Genomic DNA, 14,968 nt, shown 5'->3' on the forward strand with positions numbered 1-14,968 from the left:
ATTGCTCCCAGACAAACACTTATTGAATAACGTTCCAGTATCCCCCGCCAAGAAGTAATAACGCTGACAATGTGTCACAGTACATAATATTACGATGGATCAACATTTCTGATGTCGTTTATGGCACCTACGCTTTGCGAAATATCACTGTAATGCTGTGTCGGGCCAGAAGATATCAGACTGAATTCAAAACTGCCAAGTGTATGTTTATTGCCTGGGTGTTATCAACAGCAAGAACACACATGACCTTCTGGCATCTTGAGAGACGGGGTTGTCGGCTTGTTTTCATATACTTCATGCTAAAAAACCTCTGGTGGGAATTGTTCCACGTCAATGACAAATATATCATAAATAATAGGAATGCATGCTTCACAGATGCTTATGTACCATGACGTATGTATATACATCACCGACCTCGTACAACTATCTCCAAACGAATTCGTTGCCTCTTAATTGATTCATAGTAAATTATTCTTATGGTTTTAACTATTTCCATTGTATGTGAAATCCATATATACTACCAAGCGGTTGGCCCAAATGGTTTTTACTGATATTGAACATAAAATTAGCAAATATTACTCTGTTCATGATATATTATTACATGCGATTTTGATACTGGAACAGAAACTCTAAGTGATTTTACATGTGCTTCAAGTCAGATATTTACCATACAGATATATGAGAGTATGCTGTTGAAGACGTTGATATTTCATATGTATTAGATGGACTCATCATTCCAGCAGAGAGGACGTATGATGATACGGGGAAAGAAATAATAATTAGCTGCTTAAAGCAGAGTCGAATGCACGTTCCCGACTTTATCATGATCAATTTATGAATCACTATCAAATAGTGATAATACCAGCTGTTCGCAAAAAGGGGAGCGTTCCCTGTCCCAGCAATGGCACCCGTCACAAACACATGCAAAGGCAAGTCGAAACTGTCGACCTGAAAAAAACATAGGAACTTATGGTACAAGCCAAAATAGAGAACTGTATAGGACACCGTTTTCGTCACTGATGCGTCAAATTTGGAAATGTCCCCCACATGTCTACCAAAAAGCGTTTTGATGCCTTGAATGTTGTATTCGTGATCGAACAACTTTTGAGCAAGAGTCGTCAGACATAAGGAGGAAAAGTACTTATTCAACAAGACTGGGATTTGCAGAAAATAATAACATGGAAATATCAATTGAAAGGTCGTAAGCCTTATCGACTATGTACCAGCATCTATGAATATCCTAACATATATATATTTTCAATTGTATTGCAAAACATGTTAAACCAATCCTATCAGACGCCCATACTGCTATACTACTCACATTGAGCTAGTTGTCCTGTTGATAGCCTCCAATGTCATCTAGCTGATACCGAAATACAAAGAAGACAATCCCAAGGACTCCACGTGTAAAATCAGACTCAGAAGGGTGTGTATGCATAGGGAAAAAAGGAGTGGGACTAAAAACAATTCTCGGTATTTATGCATGTCTTAACTATTGTGATACATTACCTTTGTCAACATTTCTGGTTTTACGTTTTACATTTGAATATTATCTTCACTTTATTTAAGCTATATACATTGTCCTGGCTATACGTTCTGTTCCATAAAGAATTACCATAAACTACCTTATATTAACATTTAAAAAAATAATCAAACAAGAAAAGAGCGTTATCAATAAAAGAGTCATATATAAATATTAACAAGAGATAGACACTCGGGTCGCTACATGTCATCAGAAGAATGTATTAATGTGAACTTAATACACACAAACCGTCTTCTCTAGAATGAATTTATGGGGCACCAATATTCGTCCTCAGTCTCGACAAGTATCTTTTAGATATGCTTATAGAGTTTCATTCATGTAACTTAAGTAGTTTCTGAGAAAACCTGTCCCAATTGCGGACACTTTGCATTAAGTGAAATAACAAGGCAGACAATAATTAAGGGCAGATAGAGTGCCAAAAAATAATTTACAGTTTCTAACTCAGTCCTGACATGTATCCCTACAATAAGCAGGCAAACCTTCATCCATGTAACTTCAGTGGTTTCTGAGAAACATTGTCGCCATTTCACGCAGTATGCACTAAGTTGACAGCATGGCGCAAGGGCCATAACTCTGTAAAAAATGCATTATGACACTAATTTTCGAACTCATTTCCGATCGTGACCAGTAACACCAGTGTGTAAACATTTATTTCTCTAACTTGAACAGTATTTGACGAAATGTGTCCCCATTTAGAAGCGGTTAGACGAACTGCGTTCCAATTTTCCCCGCCACGAAGTAATAACGCTGACAATGTGTCACATGGTATTACGATGGATCAACATTTCAGATGTCGTTTACTGTACCTAAGCTTTGCCAAATATCACTGCAATGTTGTGTCAGGCAAGAAGATATGAATGAGACTCAATTCCAAACAGCCAAGTGTATGTTTATTGCCTGGGTGTTATCAACAGCAAGAACACATTTGACCTTCTAGATCTTGAGGGCCGGGATAGTCGGCTTGTTTTAATATGGTCCATGTAAAAAAATCTCTGGTGCGAATTGTTCCACGTCAATGACAAATATATGATAACAATGAATGCTTCACAGATTCTTATGTTCCATGACGTACGTGACCCGTGAATATTCCGGGGTAGAATAGGTCTTCAGCAACCCATGCTTGCCGTAAAAGGTGACTATGCTTGTCGTAAAAGGCGACTAACGGGTTCGGGTGGTAGGACTCGCTGACTTGGTTGATGCATGTCATTGATCCCAACTGAGTGGATCGATGCTCATGATATTAATCACTGGATTGTCAGGTCCAGACTGGAATATTTACAGACCGCCGTCATATAGCTTGAATATTGCTGAGTGCGGCGTTAAACAACAAACCAACCAACCAACCAACCATGACATACGTACGTATATACATCATCGACCTCGTACAACTATCTCCAAACGAAGGCCTTGCCTCTTAATGATTTACAGTAAAAGATTCTTATGGTTTTAACTATTTTTATTGTATGTCACATCCATTAATAATTGTGACCAAGCATGCGATAAGGCACTTGAAGGGTCGCAAATCACTTTTTGACTTTTTTACATTATAAAACAACAATATCTCCGGAAAACAGAAATAGATTTCACAAGCTCCAATTCATATGTATTACAGATATACATGACATCAAACATTTGGACTCATTTTCCGACTTAAAACTTTTAAGTAAATTAATAATGGCAGTTTTTCGACATAAGGCCTGAGGAATTGAAAGGAGACATGAATGCTGAAAGGTTTTGAAATAATGCGTTTAATACATTACGAAATAACGAGAGAAAATTAGATGTGTTTGTACAGTCCGCACACATGGAGATCTTCACTGAAGTAGGTTGACGTCAAACGTCTTTATGACGTCATAGCACAATTGTATCCTAGCACATATGAGGTGCCTTTTCTCACAATTGTTGACAAATGTTCATCGTAAGGACAATGGGACCCTAGGCACAATGTCGAACATAGAGTATGGACGAAAAATGGAACACTTCATAAACTGATGACCGAGGCGTGTTCCAAGTTGATCCATATTCACACGAATACGCCCCGTCTGGTATCTGCACAGCCCAAGCAACGATGCACTCAAAGTGTTCCTCCTGAAGACATAAATCTCTACATTCCTCTGGAGCATCAACAGTTGGGCCCAAGGTGTAATTGGCTGTTGTAATCGCGCTGGTAACCGGGTACTCGCTGAAACTGCTACCATACTTCTGGCAGTCTGAAACAATGAGAAAACAGTTACGTTGTAACGGCAGCTAAGTAATGAGAGGAAATTCGATACTAGTTTTATTAATGATGTCATGATCTTGGTTTAACTTCACCTGATACAACATTCACGAAGGGTTCCTGTTATCCCCTTTGAAGCCAAGTTAACTTTCCTGACGCACGAAGTGAAGGTTGTGCGAGAATTGCGGTCGCCTAAACACTGTCTTACTCTAAATATTTATTTTCGCAGAGATGTATAACAGTCAATTCCAATCCGAGGATTACAATAATCTAATTGTTGCCCGAGATTTTGTTTTAGAGTGGAACCTGAAAGTTCCCCATTTTTAACCGAGAAAGATACTGTACGATGAAACGTTTTATTTGCCATCTTTTTGATACTGCTAGTGAGGAAAATACTGCATAATATCTGAACGACACAAATATAAATGTATACACACACTCTTCAAACAAAATGAAACGCACAGGTAGTATGTAGTTCATTGAACCTGACTTAACAAATATATATAAATTGGATATATGTTATGGGACAATGTTGGTGGCCTGATATTCCACGAACGGTGCGTCAAAACGCAGCCATTCAAAAATGTCATGGAGGAAAACAGTAAAGCAAAATGCACGTGCAAGTTATGGCATTCGTAACTCGTGGTAGTGGCTATAAAAAGGCAAGCATAAGCCAATAATTTGTAATTCAATTGTCAACATGTTTCAGATTCGAAAATGCCGAGACTCGCCGCTGCCGATCGGAGCATCGCTACAGGACGTATCGAAAGAGGGGAATCCCAGCCTATTGTTGCACGCCACTTAAACGTCCACCACCCCACCATTTGCCGCCTTTGGGACCGATATACACAGTTCAATTCCACTGCAGACCGTCCGAGAACCGGCTGACCAAGAGTTACCACCACTGCACAGAATCGCTACATTCGACTGTTCCACCTACGTCATCGCAATGCCACAGCTACGGAGACTGCAGGGCGCATCCCTGGTTTGAGGGCTGGAATCCGACCCAGAAGACCTGTTTTGACACAGATCCATCAATAGCGTTGGTGCCATACGTTACAGCCTTTGAATTTGAGACACTGGAGACGAGTGTTGTTTAGCGATGAATCACGATTTCTTCTTCACCGGCGAGATGGAAGACAACGTGTTTATCGTCGTCGAAATGAGCGTTTTGCCCAACATTGTGTACGTGAATTCAACAAATTCAGTGGCGGTAGTGTCATGGTGTGGGGGGCCATATCCTACACCACGAGATCTGACTAGGTTGTGGTTCAGGCAAATTTGACAGCAATTCGTTACATGAATCAAATTCTTCAACCTCACCTTCTTTAAATCATTGACCGCAAGAGGAGGCTGTTTCAACGGGACAACGCTCCACCGCACACACCTCGTGTCATGGTAGGATACCTTCATAATGCCAACATCAACGGCTTGCCCTGGCGGTCAAGATCTCCAGATCTCAACCCAATCGAACACCTGTGGGATGAACTCGATCGACGTTTTATCTCAACGTCAGAACACTCCGCAGACATTCCAAAAACTGGCTACCGCGTTACAAGCAGAATGGCGCAGAACTCCGCGGGACAGAATACGTACACTTATCCCGTCAGTGCCGAGGAGATCGGAGCCGTGATTGCTGCCCGGGGCGGTCACACGAGTTCAGCGCAACCTTGTGGCCTTACGTGACATGACAATAAACAGTTTGCAATGCCTTTGTACAACGACAACATGTGACTATCGAGATCCAAAATTTCATTATTGTATCTATGATATTAAATTAAATATATCGACTTTATTAGGTACAATAAATTTACTAAAAGTCTACCTGTGCTTTTCTTTTTTTAAAGAGTATATATTAAATTCTATAATCTTCAGAGGTTCGGGACAATTTGCCAATAATGAAATCAAGTGTCGTCGGACCTTTACAGTACTACCTCATTGCAATTATGTGAACTTTGGGGGGTAAGACATTTGGCATCCCCAGGGTCACCAATTGTGCTCCACATCGTGCTGATCTGATTCTTTTTGTGTTTGCATCGGACATTCAGTTGGAATTAGCAAAACCAAAAACAAAGAAATTTGGCAAATAATGTCTGTAAAAGTCATTTCAGGCGTGTAGATAAATATCGGGTGTTTTCCACCATATTGGGCGATACATGCACGCCTCCTTGATGGCAAACTTTTGATTAACTTGCGTATGGTTGACCTTGGTCTTGCCCGCCATTTCGCCTGAAGAGCTTCCTCAAGCTGGGACACTTTTGCAGGTGCTAGGTCTCTCTCATCCAGAAATGCTCAATTAGGGACATGTCAGAGACCTTAGCTGGTCAGTCAAATGTCCTAAACTATCTCGTCGAAGAAAATCGGTGACTACATTGGCGCGATGTGGTCTGTCACTGTCATCTTACAAATTTTTGCCGATAATTCTAGCGAATGAAACACGACGGGACGTATCGCAGTCAAATGTCCATTCACCACAACAAAATCAAATCGCCAGTATGATACTGGCCCATATGATACAACCGTCCATATACCTATCACGGAAAAGAATTGTTGTCCTGGCATTCGCTCGCCGCTTCGTGGCAAACGATTTCTGCCATTTGTGAATCGGAGGCAACAAAAATTGATGCGTCTGTAAACATGGTGTAACGCCATTGGCGCACAGCCCGTCCATGGTGTTGTCCAGCCACAGTTCGCCATTTTGACTTCCTATTAAGAAGCTGTCTCGGAGGCATGTATTACCGCATGCTCAGCTCAACTTCGTCGTGATTGTGAGTTCCCCTTTAAACGCATATGCACCACGTGCTGTCCATGCATGATGTGAAATGTCATTGTCATTAATTAGAAGTTGCGTTCAGATGAAACGCCACGGTATTGAAAATGTACTCCTCAACAATTTCTGCTTTACCATGCAATTTGTTATGTCAAATACAAATTAAATTAATTCAAATAAATCGAACACTGATGTACGCATGCTTCTTTTGTGTGTGGAATGTATCGTAATTATACAATTAATAACGAATAAAATATGAAATATCCCCAAAACACTTTTGTTATGTGATTTTTTTTCAGAATGAATCGTATACGGTTCATATTACAGAAGTATAGACATGAAATATCGACAATTAATTCAAGATTTAAAACATGTTCCAACAAATGAGTACTTCGAAAATCGTATCTGATTAAACACGCGCTTTGTACGTCTCCTCACGTATGTATCCTCAAATACACTTCGGAAACACAATGAATGTTCCATAAAGAGGTGAGGTGGGTATAACATCATGTTCAAAATTATTGCACTTATATAGCGACGGGTCTGTTGCTGCATTTATTATTGCGGACTAGAGTGCTGGCCCACTGACATACCACGCCACAGTTTAACATACTGCTATCAGACACACTGTGCTGCCTCCGAGCCGGACAGTAATGTTGTAACCCCTTGATGCCAAATGCCATGCATGCCGACATTATTATTTACATTTACAGCGTTACTCACTCACTAATGGATCAGGAGCTACTTACACACAACACAGGCCATATTTGATGCATCGTAACTCAGCCCTGTCATACACGAGCAGCTGCCGCCGTAGCACGTAGATTCACGAACGTCACAGTCACCATCGTGGTTGCACGAGCTTCCGAATATTCCAGGACCGCCATGTGTAGGAAGAACCAGATCTGACAAATATGAAATAAGTTTTGTTTTCAAGAATATCGAGAAATGAAGTACTCTCTGCCTAAACTAAATATGTACAATCTCTGGAGTACATGTGTCCTGTTGATCTGATTTACTTAGATTGGTTTAATACACAATCACAACGCTGAAGGTCATAGGCATTCAGTCAGTAAGGGACCGCCTCCGTGGTCTATTGGTAGAGCGTCCGGCCGGAGAGTGGAAGGTCCGGATTTCGATTCCCGGCTGCGTCGGCTCGGAGTCAGTATACTGTGTCTGAGTGGGGTATTCATGTTAAACTGCGGCATGATATCTGAGTGAGCTAGCACTATAAATCGGCATCAGTCACACAAGCAGCCACACACACACGTACATGCACGTCGCTATATAAGTGCAATAATCTTGGACGCGACGTTAAACCCAATTTCACCTTACCTCACCTCAGTCAGTAAGTGTTGGTGTTGACATGTTGGTGTTACATCTTATACTTCTATTGCTGAATCTCATAGATTATGATTCCACAATTTTTTTTACACAACATAATTGCTTAATTGGTATAAATGTAAAATTGTCATATGTCATATCAATACACATCAACATGAGGTATAAAGCAGATACACCAACACATGATGTAAGGTCTCAAAGAAACATTATCATGTGAACTTTCAATACCTGGCCGCATATTGTAGTACTCCACGACCGACGATTCAGGTTCATCAGTGGCCTATAGATCGTCGTTGATGTAGGTACTGTAGCCTCGACAGTGAGAAGAGAAAGAGCTATACTGGAAACTCTTGCAACCTGGTCTTCGAGAACACTCCCACAGGCAGGAAACGCGCTCTGTTGTTGTGATAGTCCACATGGATCCACTGATGATTCCGCCACGGGAAGCAGACCTCGGTGTGTATGAACATGCATCTTTGCACTGACATGACTTCAGAATTACCATAAAAAAGATGCAATAGTTCAACTTCATCATATATAAGGTGACCGATAATATCTCTCTCACTTACAAGTTTTAGTAGCGCTACGGGATGAAATCAGTTCTCATCCAACCTGTACCCCATATATATACTTTCTAAACTCCCTATGTCATGAACGTTTTTAAATGGATGTCATTTAAAACCAAGTGAATTGACTGTAAACATTTCCGTTCATGCAATCCTTTCAAAGACACATGTTTTATCCTATGCAGGATTAGCCATGAGTGTACTCTTTCAAAATATGAAACTAATATTCACTCACAACCACTTAAGATTACATTTTAGCAATATTCCTATACTTTGCATTTCACTTCATCTGCAAACATAAGTGATCTTTATGTGTGCATTGTACTTACGTATTTGAAAAGGTGTGGCAATGTTGATGTGTGTGATATGGATTTAAGTTAATTCCAGCAGAGCCAAATACACCACTGTCGTCGTTGGCATTAAACGTCTAATGTACTTCCGCCCACTTTGGAATGCAAACAAGCATTGTATTTGACAGGATCTTGGGTAAGGAGTACCCAATTTATATTCAGTCAAACATGTTTGTAGATCTGAAATTTAGATTGCTTTAAAAATAGTCCCACACATTTATAATCCCCAGAGCGGGGCCATATTGTATGAACGTGTGTGTAATAAAGGTCTATTATTCAACGGGTGATCACTTCACGGGTGAGTATTGTCATCTCAAATGACGTGAAGGGAGACACGTATGTTCTAAGAAAGTTTATGATTAATCAAATCCTACCAATAATTCAGCTATCCCCATGGGACATACAACGAGCACGCCGGCAACGTACAACTTCAGACACACGCCTAGCTCACAAGGAACAGCAAAATAACAGCCAGGAGCCTAGACGACAGTCTAGGAATACTGATGTGCCTTGTAAATGGGACTGGGCCTCGGTGAAGTGTGGTAAAATCTCTCAGATCACTGTCTAATGGATTTTGGATCATTCGACATTGTCACACATGGTTTCATGATTTTGATGTATCTGAATATTTTCACCATCAACACACAATTCTATACAATTTTCATCCTGCGACAAAAAGTGACGTCACACAGGTGGTAACTGTACCGCATAAGTAAACACGTCATTTTATTTATTTCTTCCTTAAGGTATTTTTCTAAAGTTTAACAAGATAATGGTTTCGTGATTTGTTATATGCATGCGTGTATATACCTCCGAAATATCCAAGATATTATGAAAAAATGTGATAAATAATTTACAAGGCATAATCAGCTTAGAAAACTTCATGTCGGACCCAGTGATAATTCTTGGTGGGCATTTTACTGCTAATACCGGTACAAATTACATGATGGTATAACTGATTTGACTGATAATGCATAGCAAGGATTCAATGGCTTCAATGAAATTGAAATAAAAAATGAATTGAAAAGAAGACGGTTAAGATATTCTTAATATCACATTGATTTCTGCTCGAAACTTGGCCTTTTTTATTGTTGATGAGCGTTCTCGAAAAGATGCAAAACAAGATTCTGTGACCGACTGTTTAACTGTCTGATTGGCATTTTAGAAGTTGATGAGTAAGTGAGAAAACACGTCGTTAGGCTTAAATCAATCCCCTACAATTTTACAGTATTCTACTTTTCCTGTTCAAAAGCTTTCATATTTTCAGCAAATCAATTATTAATAGCATGGCAAACAGATAAGAAAACACTTGGTTTTTGGTGCTGCACGTAGCACTCAGCAATATACCAGCTATATGTCGCCAGAACTCGAGTCTGGACCAGACATTCAAGTGATCAGTTGTGGAGAACGATCCTCGCCGTCGTATACGCAAGAAGCCAAGTCACCGAGCCATCTGGTCACCTCTCACGCCAAGCATTAGATGCAGGGGAGCTATTCCAACCTGGAATCCCCACAGGGATATAACACTTGGCAGAATAATTTCACAATATTATTTCGACTGTTAGTGTTTCAGATACTTGTTATGAAGTACTGTTATTTCCGTAAATACATCCGGAAACAAGATGTATGCCTTTAATAATAACTGGCTTTCACCTCGGATATTTGTATTCTGATATGTGCACCAAACGCTACAACATTGAATCTGGGTTATACAATTAATTTAGTTATCGGATATGTATCTGGCAACAGCCGGGGTCGACCTTGACTCTACCTGGTCAAAATGCCGTACACAATTAATTAGTTCTCAGAGATGTGTGTGGCAACAGCAGGAGAAGACTTTGACTCCTCCTGTCTGGGTGCTGCTGCATGATGCACACACAGCAGTTCCCGGACAGTAACTTCATGTCATGCATCCGGACAGGTATGTTTCAATGTCTTTTTATACTTTAACTTAAGTAGAGCGTTTCACTATAACTGTTTAGATAAAAACTTGATTCTATGATCATATATATACTGTTTTGGGAGTACACAACCTGTCTTTAACCCAGCTTTCTTTCCGATAACAGGTCATTAAACAAAGGTTGAAGAGATTGCTGTTAGGTTTGATTTGTGGTGTTCCTTTTGCTCCATTGAACTACTCTGAATCATTGTTCACATTTCCGTAAACATATTGTGCTATACAATTTATTCGTAATTTCACTTTTATGACATTCTTTCTCATAAACGCACCATCTTGCTTTTATGATTTGGAAATAGTGTGATTAAGGTAAGGTTAGGTAAGGTGAAATGTGATTTAACGAGCCGTGTGTATGCTGTTCTAGACATCTGTTATAGAATTGATCTCCAGAGTTTTAGGTGAAGAATGCTTTTCATCATAGGCGAGTCAGAAAGTGAAATAAACACTGTCTTCCTGTACATATATGTTTCTTAATTACACCATTGTGTTTTTATAAACTATCATTGTTGTGCTGGTTTCCATGGATATGATATGGTACTTACCAATCAGAAGGGAGCCTCTCCTTCAGTCCTAACAAAGATAGCCATGCCCGTCCCACAATGTATTTGTCATATTTTGCAGTGTATAAATGGGCCTATTATAGCGGTGTGTCTTGGCAAAAGACCCGTGAAGTTCCGGGGTAGTATAGGTCTTCAGCAACGCGCTGTAAAAGCGCGACTGTGCTTGTCGTAAAAGGCGACTAACGGGATCGGGTGGTCAGGCTCGCTGACTTGGTTGATGCATGTCATCGTATCCCAATTGCATGGATCGATGCTCATGAGGTAAATCTCTGGATTGCATGGTCCAGACTCGATTATTTACAGACCGCCGTCATACATGTATAGCTGGAATATTGCTGAGTGCGGCGTTAAACAACAAACAAACAAACAATCAAACAATTGTTTGGATCGATGCCCATTATATCAATCACCGGATTGTCTGGTCCAGACGCGATTATTTACAGACCGCCTTCATACAGCTTGAATATTGCTGAGTGCGGCTTTAAACAACCAACTAACCAATCTTGGCAAAAACTTTGTAATGGCATGAATATATGGTTTACCCAAGATTGAATTGAGAAAGAAATAGCTGCCTAGTTTGACAGTGCAGTTTGTTACACTGCAACCGGCAATGCTATCACCCGTTTCACAAACTGGGAACATATAGTAGACCAAGGTGTACTGTGAAGAGAGGACTGTCTGTCAGATACCATTTATTCTACGAGTTCTTCCAAACGCTTTGAAACGAGTTGTTAGATAAATGGTATCTGACAGGCACGAGTGCAGTAATCTGTTTCTTACACAGCCTGAAATTACACCATTTTAGCATCAAATCGATGCCTTTTGCCTATTCTCATGATCGCCGTGGCGCAATAATACATATGAGTGACGTCATCCGACGTACTGCTCACTACTCATAAATAGTGTGACTCAACACAAAAAAGTTTCCGCCATATCTGTGGAATATCTGTTGAATGATAAGCCAAACTAGATAAGATCAAGATCAAAGAACCCGCTGGATATCAAGTTAACAAATTTCACCTTACAGAAAATATCAAATATGGAAAAAATGTTTTACTTCCGTATGACATCACCACCGGTTACTGACTTTTACAAAATGGCCTGTTCACTGATAACAGTGATTTTCAGAGGAGGATTTTCGTTGATTGAGGGATCGCATGTACATAAATGTGTCATGTAAGTAATCAGAAACAATCCGTCAATATGGTATTTATTATATGTTTTCAAATGCAAAGAGATGCAAGAACATGCTCAAACACGTCAGCCAACGTATGCAACTAGCAGTCGAAAGGATCTCTCAAAATAGGAGGAATAATGCTACACAGTGCAAAATGAAGTTTGCTTTGTTTAGATTGCAATTTAAATTCGTTTCCATGCCTAACCTATTTCGCTAGATTTCATCTAGATAATTTGTATTGGTGACAAAGACCAATTGTCATTTCATTCTAAAATGTATGAGGAATTCAGGGATGCATGTATCGCAGCTGAAACATACGCGTGATCTAATAGGCGGCTCATAATCGGCATACGTGAAACGTGATGTTGTAAAAACAATCCAATACGGCGGAAAGTACACTTCGGCTCTCGTGCTTGCGTATTTTTCAAAACAATCTACAAGATTCTTGGAGATACAATATCCGTTGCAGCACGATTAGTGTGTGACTTGTTCAGGTGAAAAGATTGTTATGATATGAACACTGTTAGTTATAACTGCTTCATGTGTGGATGTGTCGGTGATTTGACACTTCCACCTAATAGTGATAGTTTGCCCTCATCATGCGGAGTTTAAGACTATATATCAGGCCAGAATTCACAGATGTTTTTAACAGCCAAAACTAATGACTCCAGATCCAGAATGAGTACGTAAGTATGGTTTCACGACGATTTTAGCAATATTCTAACAATATCACAGCGGGGGGGGACCAGAAATGGGCTACATACATTGTACACACGTAGCGAATCGAACATGGGTATTCGTCATGACGAGCGAATGCTTTAAACACTCGGCTATCCTTCCGCCCCTGCTCCAGATCCAGAAGCACATTATCGGATGAAACCCGTTGACCATTGCTCCTGATAACGTACCTCAGGATACTGCAAACTCTTTGTAACTGAAGAAAGTGTTCTTACAAAAGAGAGGGTATTGAGTGCATTGCTATGTGTCGATGTTAAGTATGCCCAAACCGTACACAACTTAAAGTTGACGGTAAAGAGATGACAATGACACTGATTAACATGATTTGTATGCCAGATATCACAACTGAAGAAAAGGACTAATTCCATGGCAGTTCATGTAAGTTTCTTTGACAAAAAACTGTGGTAAAGGAATTGTTTAGATTGAAAGACAAATTACACTTTCTGTATAAAGTTTGCAAAATGTGTTCATGTGAGTGAATGATTGGTGACTGTTTTTTAACGAGAAATGCACTTAGTGGTATCTAGAAACATGTACACTATTACACCATGCTTTTCCATAGCAAACACATATTTTCAGGAAAACATTACAAAGTGGAATAATTTGATAAATTGTTTTTCTCTTCACCGAAACCTTGTATTTTCAGAGACACACTACAGCTTTCGGCCCATTGCCAATGTGTGGCTGTTTATTGGCAGTTCTGAAATAAAGAGATAGTTAATTACTAGTATTAGACAATTGAAGTCCTCCTCTTGTCATATAGTCTTCTCATACAGCTCTACAAAAGCTCCTTTAGGCGATCTGAAAAACATAATTCTCAATAGTTTCACGTTTTTCCGTCATATGACAGAAGACCTTGACATGCCATTTCACAATCATGGTTATATAAGCAACCATCCCTGGTAAACTATTGCCTACTAAGACATCAATGTGACCACATGGAATAACCATGATAGTTTTCGACAAAGTCGACTTAGAACCCTTTCATTTATGCTCTCTATACACCAAATTAACACTTCCTTAAAAGACAACATATGACTTAACTTAAACGAACTGTTTATTGCAAAGTCCCGCCTTGTGGTGGGAATCCAACGGATGTATTTTTCACACTTATGAACTTGCACATAAGTGCAAATTGCACATACTCAAATTGGTATATGTTGTTGACTTCGCAGTCACTGGGGTTTATTGTCGTTTGAAACTATCAAGTTATGAAATTAGTAGCATACGCTCTTTCACGTCATTGTTCTCCACAGACATGCCAGGCGTCGGACCATCAAAACAGTTGATGTGTCACCGAGAAAATATCCATTGCAGTGCACTATAGTCTTATGTCTCTGTAGCTAAATACAATACAATAAGGTTCTAAGAACCCCCGGTTTATGATATCACTTTTAGTTCATGTTTAGGCAGATTCCAGTGATAAATGCTAAAAGTGTTGTGGGACGTCTGCTACACACTTTGTGACCTTGACCTGCAATGTGACCCAATCGCATGCTATTGAAAAATGCTTTGATTGTTTATGAATTAATTCAAAATGTCATGACTGTCATAACCTTTCACGATTGTGACCTTAACTTGAAGAGAAGGTCATATAAGTTGATACAGTCGAGGTCGTGCCCTTTGGGTAATTAAAACCATGTTTCGTCAAATTGCAAACATAAATCAACTTATTGTGTTCACAAGATGTTTTGGATCACTCATTACTATTGAGTGCCGTTGACCTTCCGCACCATCCAATCGCA

At 39.8% G+C, this 14,968-nt stretch overlaps 1 pseudogene; it reads right to left on the minus strand.

Moving 5' to 3' along the window:
- Positions 1–3,478: 3,478 nt before the first annotated feature.
- Positions 3,479–8,410, minus strand: LOC139474681 (uncharacterized; annotated as a pseudogene).
- Between the last annotated feature and the right edge of the window lie 6,558 nt (positions 8,411–14,968).

The sequence above is a fragment of the Haliotis cracherodii genome, unplaced genomic scaffold, assembly GCF_022045235.1.
Source record: "Haliotis cracherodii isolate W230 unplaced genomic scaffold, xgHalCrac1.p SCAF_3, whole genome shotgun sequence".
NCBI lineage: Eukaryota > Metazoa > Mollusca > Gastropoda > Lepetellida > Haliotidae > Haliotis > Haliotis cracherodii.